The sequence below is a fragment of the Macrotis lagotis genome, chromosome 1 (genome assembly GCF_037893015.1).
Source record: "Macrotis lagotis isolate mMagLag1 chromosome 1, bilby.v1.9.chrom.fasta, whole genome shotgun sequence".
Taxonomy (NCBI): Eukaryota; Metazoa; Chordata; class Mammalia; order Peramelemorphia; family Peramelidae; genus Macrotis; species Macrotis lagotis.
In genome coordinates, this window is record NC_133658.1 from 524,901,415 (window position 1) to 524,913,439 (window position 12,025).

General features: G+C 33.4%; 1 protein-coding gene across 1 annotated transcript in view; it reads left to right on the forward strand.

The window, feature by feature from the left end:
• The window catches only part of DMD (dystrophin), a 2,282,785-nt gene that overhangs the window by 345,889 nt on the left and 1,924,871 nt on the right, over positions 1–12,025 (forward strand). The gene's annotated exons all lie outside the window — the stretch shown is intronic.

Here is a 12,025-nt window from a genome sequence, read left to right on the forward strand (position 1 = left end):
TGATGAGTGATGCCACTGAATCCATTTCTGTAAAGCTATTTGGGCAAGTCAAAGATAGTATTTGTGGACTTTGGTAATATCCCATATTTTATCCTTTTTATCTTAGATGTAGACAAGGGTTTAGTTAATGCTTTCAACCATTTTCTATTAGTTCAAGGTTAGGGTTCACATCAATATGAAAATTATGTTGAAAAATTAAACTTGTAGCAATGTAAGCAATGTAAAGAATTTGAATTTGTGAAATCTAAGTGATATTATTAAAGATCTCTGAGACCTTGTATAATAAACTTGATAGTGTATTAGAAAGCATAATTAGACCTTTTCACGTGATAAACTCTTGTCCTGTGCTATCACATGCCTAATATAGACATTAATCATTTCTATAGAGACTAAATCATGGCTCATTATCCAGATCATCAAAGCCTGAACAATCTAATCTCTGGGCTTTCTAGAAGAATTTTGCCTGCTGTCTAATTCATATTCATACAGACTATGTTTGATGGTAGTTACTATTATTTTTTTTTATCTATTCTATAAGAACTTACTAACTTCTCTTTCCATGTGTCTTCTTTATTGTTTGGATGAGAAGGATGAGGGTACCTTGTTAGAAAGTGGATGCATAACTGATTTGAAACAAAAACAGAACTTTCTAATATGTTCCTGGGGTCATCTTAAAGTATCCAACAGATTCTAATCAAAAAAGGGTTTCAGCTGTAATTAACCCATTAACCTTAATGCATCACAACAAAAAAAAAACCCTAACTTTTGTTTTTTTTTTCTGTGCAATTACTTCACTAATAGGACAAGTATCAAAAAATTTTTCATTCCCAGTCATATCAAATACAATAGTACTGAAGGCTAAATTTTCAGATGCAATCCAACTACCATAAACTCACTGTCTGATTGACAAGAATTTTAAAAGAAAAAAGCATTCAGCAATCTCAGGAACTTTATTCATGCGAATCTAGAAGCTTTGCTATAGTGTTTGAGCTTTTACTCTCAGTGATTCAGATGTCAAAGTATTTTTAGATTAGGTCCATAAGGCATTCATTATTTAGTAATTATAATCTTGTTGATTGACAGTGAATGTTGTGCTCAATCAGACTGGGGCCTCACTAAAGTGATCCTGGTTAGCTGTGAAAATTGGCTGCTCAAATGTGATCTTTCACAAGGTGGGGTTGGGGTGGGAAATAAGTTAAAATGATTTTAAAATGAAGTATGTGAAAGTATACCATCTCTCATAAAATGCCAAAAGGTTGCTTTTGCCGCAAGACTTTAAACCTTCCATTTTGTGTTTCTATTATTTTCCAGAGGACTTGTGTGAAAATTTCTATTACTGACAAGTGAAAATTTTCTTTTCTATAAAAAAATGTTAAAAATCATTTCTTATTTTTTTATTGGAACAGAAAATGCAGTATTAAAAATAAAAAGGGGAATTGCATTAAATATCATGGTTGATACTTTCAATAGGGAAGAACATATGCAATGGTGGAGTACTTCATTTTAAAGGGAAGATTAAAATCAAGGTCATCAGAATTGATTGATAATCATATCAATACTTATATGCAATTGATGATTATATCATACTATATTCAAATGTATCTATTATTTCATTGACTTAGATGTTACTTCCAAGGATGAGGGCAATTAATACATATTTTAATATCCTGTCAACTCTTGTCCATTTTTACTTATAAGAGAACTCTCAGTAGACTCAAGGACTTCTTCAATTTCTTCTGATGTATCAGTTGTGCATTCTGGTTTTCCCCTTTTCTTTCTTAGGTGTCTAGTCCATTTTCTCTTTTGGGCATATTTTACCCCTCATGATGCTTTATTTGTATTCTCCAAAGTTTATTGATTTCATGTTGTAGCTTTTTTATATATCCATCTTAGATTGCTCCATTTTCCTCTTGTTTGATAAACACTTTTAATTATTCACTGTTATATAGATAGCTTTATAACCTAATTATGGATATATACATTTCCTATTACTACGTGTTTGATCTCATGCTTTGCTACTACCTTCAGGTAGGCCCCCATATTTTGTTCTATGTCTCTCCAAAAGTTTTTCATAAATTTTTAATCTGCAGGAGAACTTCTTCTTGACTTTTTTTTGTGTAATAAATACAAGTACAATAATATAGCTCTCCCCCTTCAATTTACCATTGTATGATAACTAATAACTTCACCATTCTGAGTCTTTTCTGCAATACTCTTGCTGGTCTCTGTGTCTTCCCTAATACATGGTACCTGGAAGTTAAAGAAATGCTGAATAAGAGAAAGTACGGTGGAAGTATTGATTACTTCTTAGCATTTTTGACTACTAGGATACACTATTCACTTTTAGAAAAAGTGAACTATTTACAAGAACTATTTTCTAGTCACATTCCTGTTTTGTATTGGGAAGTTGATAATTTGGGAAATAAGAATAAATAAATTTGTCCCAATAAAATTTCACCTTAGTTAATGAAGTCCATCAATATCACCTGTTTTATTCATTTCAAACAAACAGACTGGATTAAGCAATGTTATACTTTCAAACAACTTAAAATTCATTTCATCCACAAATGTGACAAATAGGCTATCCAAAATGATGATAATGGTTAGATGGATAGAGAAGTTATTTCAATATCAAGTAGAAAAGGAGGCTATTAATGTATATTAACTTATAAATAAAAGTAATAAATAAGCAGAGCCAAGATGGCAACAGGAGATGAGTCTCTTTTGGGTGCTCTCTCTCAAAACTTATAAAATAAGGATTCTAAATGATTTTTGAGAGACAAAACCCACTGAGGGATCCATTGAGGCAATTCTCCACCCCAAGGTAACCTGGAAAATATCAAAAAAGGTTCCGCTCCACTGGGTTAGAGGGGTGACCCACCAGAGTGAAAGAACTTCAGTCTCCCGAAGACAGCCTGAGGGAGCCTGGGAGCCTTGGCTCCCAGCAGCGGGCACAGTTTCCTGACCAATACCCCAGGGAGAACCTGGCACAGCTAGGAAGATCAGCGGTTGGGGGGGACCTCCACCAGAGTGTGAAGTCCAGCCCTGAGGGTACTCAGTGAGCAGCATGGCTCTGGCAGCCCAGATCCAGGAAAAGGAAGTAGGCAGAAACAGTAAGCAGTGTCTCCCAGGTAACAGAGCCTTGAGTACTCAGCCTAGGTAGGGGAGTAGAAAGAGAATTCCAAGGTCTGTCCTCTGTACCTGGAACAAGACTCTGACCACATTCAGATCCTGATCACAGTCTAGGCCCCCTATAAAACAGCAGGACCCCTCACCTCAGCCTTCTGGCAGAGGGGATTCCCTTGTGGTCATTCACAGACTAGGAGGGAAGACAGAGCTTCACACACTGAGATCATTGTGTGGGGAGTGTCCCAATAATACTCAAAAGCTCAGGAAGCACCCCAAGACCAGGAGCAGACTGGGAAATGAGTAAACAGAGAAAAAAGAGGAACACCATTGAGAAATATTGTCTATGATCCCAAGAAGCATCAAAATACTCAGTCTGAAGATGAGGAAGTACAAATTCCTGCATCTAAAGAATGCAAGAAAAATGGAAATTAGGCTCAGGCTATGACAGAGCTCAAAAAATACTTTGAAAATCAGGTGAGGAGATAGAAGAAAAATTGGGAAAAGAAATGAGACAGATGCAGGAAAAAAAACATGAAAATGAAGTCAGTAGCTTAGTTAAGGAGAGTCAAAAAATGCTGAAGAAAATAGCATGTCAAAAACCAGCATTGGTCAAATGGATAAAACAGTTCAAATGTTATTGAAGAGAAGAATGCTTTATAAAGCAGAATTGTCCAGATGGAAAAAGAAATAAGAAAGTTCTCTGAGGAAAACAAATCCTTCAGATGTAGAATGGAACTAAGGGAAGCTGCTGACTTTGTGAGAAATCAAGACCCAATACGTCAAAACCAAAAGAATGAAAAATTAGAAGAAAAATATGAAACATCTCATTGAAAAAACAACTGATCTGGAAAACAGATTCAGGTAAGATAATTTAAAAATTATTGGGATACCTGAAAGTAATGATCAGGAAAAGAAGCTTGACATCATTTTTAAAGAATTCCTACAGAAAAAATGCCCAGATATAAACAGAGGGCAAAATAGAAATTGAGAGAATCCACCTATCTCTAAGAGAAAGAGATTAAAAAAAATCTACCCCCTGGAAGATTATAGCCAAGTTTCAGAACTCCCAAGTCAAAGAGAAAATATTATAAGCAGCCAGAAGGACACAATTCAATTATCATGGAGCTGCTTTCAGGATCACAAAGGACTTAGCAGCAACTACATTAAAGGGTCATAGGGCTTGGTATATAATATTCCAGAAGGCAAAAGATCTCAGAATGCAACCAAGAATCAACTACCCAGCAAAACTGAACATCATCTTCCAGGGAAAAAGATGGACATTCAATGAACCAGGGGAATTTCAAATGTTCCTGTTAGAATGGCCAGAGCTGAACAGAAGGTTTGATCTTCAAATGCAGGACTCAGGTGCAGCATAGAGAGTGGAGGAGAAGGGGAAAATATGAGGGATTTAATGATGATGAACTACATGTATTCCTGCATAGAAAAATGATACTGATAATAATCATGAGAAACTTCTCATTTAATAGAGCAGGTAGAAGGCATTTTTATAGTCACAGGAGAGAGCTGAATATGAAGATATAGTATATTGTAAAAATGGAGCCAATGGTTAAAAGGCAAATGTAATGGGAATAAGAGAAATGATAGGTGGAATAGGCTAAGATAGTTCATATAATAAGATTTTTCTTTATTACAATTAGCTATTGCAATGGTATTGAAGGGGGGAAAGCAAGGGGGGAATAAGGGAACTTTTGCTCTCATCAAAGGTGGCTCAGAGAGGAAACACCATATCTACTCAGTGGGGTATAGTTATCTAGAGAAAGAAGGAGAGAAAGGGGACAAGGGGAAGAGGGGGATGTGAGTGATGGAGGAGAGGATGGACTGTGGGGAAGAGTGGTCAAATATAACACATTTTCATTTTTACTTCTTTCAAGGGGCTGAGATTGGCTGGCCTGTCCAGGACCACAGGGCCGGGTGGTTGCTGGGCCTTAGGGGTGGTATGTGGGCTCAAGGACTCTTGGACTCAGGGCCAGTGATCAATCTGATGTGCCACTCAGCTACCTTACAGCACACTTAAGAAGAGGGTCAGAGTGAAAAGAGAGAGAAAATATAGTATATGGTAGTGGGGAAGTATGATTGGAGGGAGTTGTGATCATCAATGGCAACAGTGGAAAAATATGTAAGTAGCTCTTGTGATAGACTTATCATAAAGAATTTGATCCACCTGCTACAGAACTGAAGCACAGTTTTTATTGTTATTTGGTGAGGGGGGGTTGCAGGGCAAATGGGGTTGGGTGGCTTGCCTGGGGCCACACAGCTGGGTGATTTTGGTGTCTTGGTCTGGATTTATACCTGGGTGCTCCTGACTCCAGGGCTGGTGCTCGGTCTACTGTGCCACCTGGTGCTCCTATTATTATTATTATTATTATTATTATTATTATTATTATTATTATCATATTTTATTTTGGTTGCTTTTTGGTTTTTGCAGGGCAATGGGGTTGGGGTGACTTACCCAGGGTCACACAGCTGGGTGATTGTTGGATGTGTGGGGCCCGATTTGGGCTCAGGTGCTTCTGACTTCAGGGCCAGTGCTCCATTCACTGTGCCACCTGGCTGCCAATATTATTATTATTTTTTTAATTTTAATTTTTTTCTTTTTACTTCATTGCTCATGAGGATCTATATTTTGGGGGTGCATTATTTTTACTCTTTAACAAGAATATTTTAGTAATGTATAAAAACATCATTTGTACAACAATAAAAACAAATAAATAAATGGGAAAATAACAAAAAACTTATAAAAATACATATTTTTATTATGTATGTTCTACTGTATTTTCATTAATTTTGTTAAAATTTCCCCAATTACATAGTTAGGGTCTCACTGGCAATGTGTTGAAAACTTCTAGTTTTCAGAATAGACCATATGAGGACAAATTGAAGGTACTTTGATTAAAGATGTCTGCCTGAAGTTTTAAAAGGTTATGAAAGGAAGAAGGATTAGACTTGGTATGCAGGACTCTGCATAACAGAATTAGGAGCAAAGAGAGAAGGTAAACTTCCTAGCAATTAGACCTGTTAAAAGTAGAATGATTTACCCAGAGAATAGCAAGGTTTCCTTCAATGTGGCTCTTACTAGATTGACTGAATGATCAGGATCAGAAAATCATAAATATGAGTCTCATCTCTGACATATAAAGGTTTTTTTTTTATCCTGAACAAGTTATAACCTCTCAAAGATTCAGGAAACTGTCTTCAAGTGAGGAGTGGAATCTGTAAAAAGTATTTTTGAACATGTATGGGTTAGATGAGTTGATCTATGTGGTCCTTTCTAACTCAAAATTCTTTTTTAAGGATATATAATATATTTAGTACGGGTTATTTTCTTACTATAATCAATACAGTTTACAATATCTTTGCACTCTCTTCCTCTATGTTATCCCTGATCAAATCAACAAAACACAAAGGAGAGATCTTACTACCTAAAGGGAATTGTCTTTCATATGATCCTTGTTTTGGATATCCCTAATTGTGCAAATACCTCAGAAAGAACTAGGTTACTAGAAATGAACAGGCAACAAAACAGGAGATTATAATTAATTGTCTATGAATAACTAGAATATTTATCAATGGGAATGTTTTTAGGGAAAAAGCAGAACTTTTTCCTCCAACCCCCACCATATTCTGGGTAGGTTGATATAGCCCCAACTCCTGTTATGTACTTCTAGGCCAGTGTTCTCCTACCCATACCTGCTTTTTCTACCTTAGTTCAGTCTTAATTTCTCTTTATCCTTTTAATGATTGCTTTTGGTATGTAGACTCTTTCTACCTTAGACTTTTATATCATCCATACTCCTATTCATCTTTCACACATTAGAAATATCCTTCTAGCTCTCATATCTGGTTCTTCCATTTCAATCAAATTCCCTCTAGGATTATTCAAAGTTGTGTATTACTCACTTCTGACAAATTGGATTAGAATAAGAAATGATCTAACCTAACTAGTATAATGACTTTATACATGGCTGATGGGGTAGTTAATGAAATCCTTCCATTAAAACCCATTTTTGCTTCTTTTAAAGATCTTGTCCAATTTCCTTACTCTTCATCATCTGAAAAAGATATTAGCTTATATACAGCAATCATGTTCATGGTGGTTGTCTTGTGTATGCTCATCAGGAGACCTGATGACATAATGCCTAGAATATAGTAGTTGCTTGATAAATGTGGCTGGAATGAAGATCTAGATAACCAGATGCAACTTGAAAATATTTATTTTTCCTTTGTCATAAAATGAAATTAATTATGCATGTTTTCTTGTTTCCCTATTTAATAAGCCACTTTTTGCCCTTAACCTCAGCATCTTTTTTTGTTGTGGTATTATTTATAGCAAAAATATCTACATTGATAGGATTCCTTTCTTTTACAGTTTATCAATAGTTTTTAGTCACTTGAAAAATCTATTTAGAAGACTTCCAATTGTAATTGTTTATAGACAATTCAAAGCATTTGATTCTTAGTACACTTAGCACACTTCTTTACTGGTTCACCAACTTGACAGGAAAGATCGAATGACTATGGGTGTATATTTAATTTCACAGGTTGTCATGACCAAATAAATTGTCAAATGTACTGTTAATAAAACTCTCCTTACATAACTAGGTTTGACCTCGGATAATTGAATTAACCTATCCTTGCAATTATGCTTAAAGCCTTTATAAATTGTTAAAACTCTATAAAGATTACTCTTTGGTAAGCATTTCTATGTCATGTTGAAAATGTAGCTAAAAATTTATAGTTCTTCACATTTCATTTCAAGGGATTCAACCACAACAAAATTTAGATTTCAGTTATAAGATTATTTTATGAAAATTTAGTTCAATTTTATTTGTTGTCTAACTAAAATTGTTTTGAAAAGAGTGGAAATTTTCCATCCTTTAATCATATAGATTATTAGAAAAATTCAAACATACTAATACTAATTAGTAAATAACTTTTATTCCTCTATTTTGAAAAATAATCTATTGAAATAGTCATGTTTTTCTTCATATCTCCCATATACTACCATGACTGTAGGGGAGTGTAAGGGGAAGGAGATAGTAATAATCTGAACTTTAAAATAGGAAAAATTATGATAAGGTTTCTATAAGCCTTCAGGCATAACCACTTATTCAAACTGAACTGTATAGGATATGTTGACAGATGATTTAAAATTGCTGAAGCACAAGGAACCAGTGATCATTACAGGAAAGATGATGAATTGAATAAAGAGGGGAAAAAAGGAATGTTTTTGATCAAACACAGCACTAAAAATTCAAAAAGAACTTTCACAAGAAATAGCAACACTTTTTCCTTGTGCTTTTTTTACCCTTTTGTCTGTTTTTGTTTTATATATATATACATATAAATATATGTAAATATAAACATTCATAAATGCTCTAATTCTCTAGAGTTCCTTTATCCTGGAGAATCATAGCCTTAACCAACTATAATTTAGAATCTGTAGTACTTTTGATCTTTTCCTCTGACCTTCTTTTCTTTGGTTATATATCTTGTATGTTTCTTCAGGAGAAAAAGAACTTAATAATCATTGTATATTCAAATATATATATGTATATATATATATATATACATGTACATCTCTATATCTATAAATATGTTATACATATGTTTTTGTGTATAAGAAAACCATGAGGCATAATGAACTGGAAAAAGCCCTCAGAATCAGAAAATCGTAAATATGAGTATCATCTCTGACATATACAGATTTTTTTTTATCCTGAACAAATTATAAACTCTCAAGAATTCAGGAAACTGTCTTCAAATATGACTATAATTTGCCAAAAGATATGGATCTAAATTTTCAGAAGGAATACTCTAAGTTCCTTAAATCAATTAAATTGCAGATATAGTGCCTTTCTATAAATTTCTATCTATCAGTCTGTCTCTCTATCTATCTCTCTATCTATCTATCTATCTATCTATCTATCTATCTATCTATCTGTCCAGTTGTGGTGGTTCATTCATTATCAGTTATGTCTGACTCTTCATGATCTCATTTGGAGACTTTTTGGCAAAGATATTAATTTTCCATTTCCTTGTCCAATCTATCTATAAGCTATCATCTATTTACAAATCTACTTAAATACCTATATCCCAAGATTTGAAAGCAGTTTGTCTTTACATTATTCCATCATATAATAGAATGAAAATCTATTATGAATTTTACAGAAAAAATGAAAACATTCTATCCTAAATACTAATCATCTAGAAAGCACCAATTTTGCCATTTTACCTGAATATTAACTCTCTTAAACTCCAATATTTGCAGTTTTCTACTATACCCTTGTACATACATATGAAAACTTTCACCTTTATCTTACATGAATATTTGTGTGTACTATATGTGCATATGCATATAAATCATATTTAAATAATTTATGGGCATATGCATGTGTATATATGTACATGTATATAATTCTATTTTGTTATATACTCATTCAAAGGTTATATAGAAAAAGTTTCAATTCCCAGAAGACTTCCTGATGCTAATAAAATCAGAGGTCTAATCCGTATCCAGTCATATATAGATTTATTGATATAAATATAAAAGGATATGTGAATATGTTTATGTAGGTACATGCTTATATATATTAATATGTGCATATTCATATGCATACTAAATGCATCTTTACATATGTATAAGTATAAAAGATATATATATATATACATATAATTCTACTATATATAAATATATAGGTATATGTGTGTATTAGAATTAATTTGTTTCACTTGATGCATACAAAGCACTAGTAGTCAGTTTTCTAAGCCAATGTAGTCCTTATATTTACTTGCTTTTGATTTTTGTCCCAGCTGTTGCTAATTTAGTACTAAGCCCTCATAACTCCAGGGTCTCTCACTGTTTAGTTCCCATTTCCCCTGCTGTTTCAATTAGATATGCTATTCTTCATCTTGTTTTAAAACAGTTGTATATTGTCAATGGGCCCCATAAGTCACAAAGGAACATTGCATGACAATGGTCTGTATAGTTCTATTTATAGTTTCTATAAAGTAGCTTAGTTATGTAATGATAAATTAAAAAAAAAAACTGTGGTGAAATCAGCTTTCCATGATGACCTCAGAGAATGTCAGAGTAAAATGATTTCCACATATCAATTAAGTAAACTATATAAGACTGCTCTGGGCTGTACTAACAGAGCAGGCTGTTTTCTTGAACATTTTTGGACTCTACTAACCAAACACATAGAGTTGCACTTCACCAAATTCTTTTACTTACACAGCTGGGCATAGAAATCCCTTTGTCCTAGACTCTGATTAGATTTTTCTGATCTTGGATTTCATTTCAGGGTCTTTACTTATATGTGATCATGACTATTATTAGGCATTGAAAACAAAACAAACCATTTCCAAAAACACCTGCTGTTTAGAATCGAGATTTTCTCTCATATTTCATTTTCTCATTATATTTGATTTACGATTTTATGATAGGAAAATATAAAAATATGATTCTAAGTAGAAAAGTGTAGCAATATAACCACACTCAATTTACTGAGCACCCTCTAATTACAAAAGGTTGGGAAATTATAACAAGTTTTAGGGGTGAATTTCTTCCACTGTGAAATAGAATTAGGGCTTCAAAGTAATCATCCAATTTCATTTTTATTTCCATGATGACTAGGATTCCTTTTCCACTGTCCTTGTGATTTTTTATTTTGCAGTATTATATTAAGTTCTGATTGCCATGATTTAAGAACATTAAAGTTGAAATGTTTCCGTGGGTACTAGGTGGCTCCAACAGCTTAGGTAATTCAATGGATAAAGTGTTAGGAACTGTAATCAAGAAGACTTGAGTTTAAATTCAACCTCAGATACTAGCCATGTGATTCTGGGCAAGTCACTTAACTTTGCCTCAGTTTCCTCATCTATAAAAGTGAACTGGAAAATGAAATGACAAATCAATCTTTGTCATGAAAACCTCAAAAGATGCCATATAAAACTGTATAAAACATCCAGGGGATTGATGGATATGCCATGTGAAACCTGAGTAAAGGAATTAGACAAATTTAGCTAACAGTTGAAAAGACTATCTATTGATGAAAGACTATCATACAATTGAAAATTTAGATGTGGAACAAAACTAGGAACAATGTAGAGACATTGCAAAGATGTCAATTTAAGTTCCATATAATAAACTCTTCTAAACATTTAGGGCTATTGCAATAATAGAATGGATGCCTAGGGAGGTAGTTGACTCCCTATCCTTGAAAGTCTTCATACAGAGACTTTACCATCAACTATTACTTGTATTATATTGGAGATTATTTTTCCCTTATGGGTCGGATCATACGAACTCTTATGTTCCTTCAAATTCTCTAATTCTATGATTGGGTTAATTCAAATTAGTCATAATTTACTGAACTGGCATCTCACAAGTTCTTAAAATGCTTTTAAAGTTCTATGTGAAACTTGAAATATTTTAGTCAATATACACATATTGAACATCTATAATATGCACACTATTACTGGAAAAGCAACACAGTATGGAACTATGATAATGAATTCTCTTATCAGGGACAAATTCATTTGAAGAAGAAGAAGTATTATCTCCAAATAAACATGAGAAGTGATGGTTAACTTCTACTGTAGAGGCCCATTATATTGTAACAAAGATCAGATATCAGTACTACAAACTGTTTAGAAATTCCATTAATTTAGTCCCAGGATAATGAAATGTTTGTCACTAATTACTCTCAAAGACTCAATAGTAAGTTATAGAAAGGTTTTGATCAAAGTTTGTGGAAGGAATAACTTTATCAAGGAATTCACTGATCATTGAGTTGAAATACATATTCCATCTGATAAGGGCAACACAATTTTCTATATCTTACTAATATTAGTATAATTAGCTGGTTTTTTG